Here is a 3,242-nt window from a genome sequence, read left to right as displayed (position 1 = left end):
ATGTGGTAAAGTCTAGGTATGTTAATTTTATTATGTCCAGAATAAAATATAGATAATTAAGTTATTTTCCAGGTAATTTTTGGAGTATTATATGATTTTATATTGATTTATGAATTTAATTATTTTCTGAATAATTAAAAAATTATTTTTTAAAGCCGGGAATCGTCCAACCTCAACCGTTTTTACGTTTTTAGAACCCGAAACTCTTCCGAAAGCTCTATACTAACCCATCTGGTAATTCCGAACATTTTCCATGTTTTGACTTTTTCAATCCGGATTACGGTTTGACCCGTGTGCGGACCGGCGCAAAATTTTCGATACGATAACCCTTTTCGATTACATTATCTTCGTACAAATCGTTTTATAAAAGCCCGGTTTTGATAATTATTCAAAACCTTTGATGCTTCTCCAAAACAGGATAATGTTTATCCAAAACGTTATCCGATAGGATCATTTTTATAGTTACTTAGTGGCTAAGAAACATATTTATCTATCCAACACGATCCAGAACATACTAATATTCCGTAAATATAAATAGCCCTTTTCTTATTTCATTTTACTCATAAAATCATAATCAGACAGTAAAATACAGTAAAAATCAGAGAAACCCCTAATAAAATACCGCGTTCTTGAAAATCAGTCGCACAAATGAAGGCGTTATCAAACTCCGATTCGGGAATGCAATATATCAAATTGAATCTCTCGAAAACCTCTTTCTGAATCAACCATCCATTTTAGTGCATAAATCAAGGTATTTTTCTTATTTAGTTATTTTATTTCGAATTATTTATGGATTAAATTAGGAATTTTTGTTCTTGATATTTTTGATATGATTTGATAGCATAATCATGTAGATCTTTTCTTCCTGGTCATTTTGGTATATTATATGACTAATTTGGAGTTCAATAACATGTTTAAATTAAGGTTTGATTTTCGAATTTAGAATATTAGGGTTTGAATGTTTTGAATAATTTCAATTCGAATTTGGGGTTTTGGTTTCTATGGATTCTGGATTGATTTTGGATACATTGTTAGATTGTGTATATTTTCAGCTTCATTTTCGTATATATAGCTTTGAGTTTGGTTGGGAATTTGTGATTTTCGAAGCTTCGCCGGAAAAGCTCGGAACCAGCCGGCTATAATGGCGTTTTCACCGGGGACGTCGAACGACTCCTCTGTGGTTATTATTGAACTAGTTGCGTGTCTGGATCATTGGAGAATCGATTGGACTCAAAAACGGATGAAAATCATTGAGTTTTCGTGCTGGAATCGAGTCGCTGGAAGTCCGGTTGGACCGCCGGAATCTGGGTTCATTCCAGAAACCGGCCGGTTTCAACCCGGACCCGGTGACATTCTTGATAACCCGTTTGGGTTATATATTTGACCCGGTTTCAATCTGCCTTGCCTTGAAACCATTTCTAAAAATCTATTTTCATATTTTCTTTTTCTAAAATTAAATTAAAATTCTATTTTATTTCAAAAAAATATTTTAAATTCCAAAAAACCATTATTTTTAATCCTGAAAAATTATTTTTAATTCTAAAATAAATCTTAATTACTTAATTAATTAATTTTAGTTGATAACTAATTATTTAATTAGTCAATTAATTCAAATGTTAATTGATTAATTAATTTGATTAGTTATTAATTAATTTTAATTAATTATTTATTTAGATTTAATTAATTATTTAGATTTAAAAATTCCGAATAATAGTTTCAAGCTTTATATTATTTAAAATTATTTTCAAAGCTCGATAATTATTATAAAATTATTTTAAAGTCATATTCAGATGTTCAAACTCTATTATTTAATTATAAACTGATGCAGAGTCCCATTTTAATTCCGAAAAATGTTCAAAAATTCTTATTAAATGCCTGGAAAATCATTTTAACCTAGAATCTTCTTTGAAAAATTGTTTTGATCGAATACCTTACATGCTATGTGTTATATATGATCTGATTGTTGTATAATATGATTGTATATGCGTTGTTTGGCTGTTTGCTGTAACTTTCAATCCGTACCTCGGATTTGGGTGAAACGAAGGGTAGATAGAAGCTTGTATCGAGTAGAAAGGGATGAGAGTAGTGTTGATAAGTATATATGATGTCTAACAGAGGAAACGAGATCTAGAAAAGGGAAGCAAGTGGTCAATGAGTGGGAACCAATTGACAAGTGTTAGTAAAGTGAAAGCGAATTGATAAGGCAAGTGTCCCTGAACTTTATTGTAGTATAATTGCGAGTACTTTTGAACTCTTTTCATTATATTGCAATTATTCCCAATAGTTCCTCTTCTATATTGCAAGTACTTTGAAGTACTTAACCCTAAACCCTGATTCTTATTGATCTTGAGCCGCGAGCCTGATTTCTTGTAAACCATTGATTGTTGAATTCTTGGATACGAACCACGCATATCCGATACTACTCCACAAATACATATCTACCACATACTGATCCTTGATATGAGATTGCTTAATTGATAAACCTTTATGCCTCGCATAACAGAAGACCATTCCTTGTAACCTTTGAACCTTTGGTCTTCTACACCCTGATTCTTTCCCTGGATTGAAAGTCAATCTTCCTGTTTACCTTGTTATACCTTCATGGTGTTGTGAATCACCTTATGCTTAAAGATAAATGTTTTTTATGATTCAGTTTATTCAATTACATTGTTTATCATGTTATTATTATAAAATTGGATTGTTTTTTAATATGAACCAGATTCGTGGTCGGACCAGATTCATGGTCATAATAGACCAATGTGTGCCTTGGATCCAGTATATAGAGCAAAGTTGGGAGCCTTGCTCGGGGTTAGTGCGTGACTGATCAGCAGCCTAACCTTGGTTTTTAAAAAATAAAAGTGAATATCCAATTCTAATCATTGCTTATCAGGAAACTTGATTCCCTTTATCATTTAAATTGATCATTATCTAATCTCAGTGCTATTATTATGACTTGCTGAGCTAGTTAGCTCACTCTTTCGAATCTATTTATGTTCTTTTCATGTTAAGAAGGAAACGGGTGGTGGCGAGGATCCCCAGTCGAGTGTGCAAGCTAGGTTTTCAGGTTGAAATGGAATAAGCTAACAGAAGATGTGTGGCTAGTGTGTATTAAAGAGTTTGTAATAAAGTTTGACTTCAGATGTAAGATAAATAAATTTGGGATTTGGTACGTTTGTAATAAATAAGATTGTGGCTTATGGACATACTTTGAATTGTTGTGATCCATGAATATGGTAAGTAGG

The sequence above is a fragment of the Apium graveolens genome, chromosome 8 (assembly GCF_009905375.1).
Source record: "Apium graveolens cultivar Ventura chromosome 8, ASM990537v1, whole genome shotgun sequence".
NCBI lineage: Eukaryota > Viridiplantae > Streptophyta > Magnoliopsida > Apiales > Apiaceae > Apium > Apium graveolens.
The sequence above is the reverse complement of the archived record's forward strand: the minus strand, read 5'-3'. Positions refer to the sequence as shown.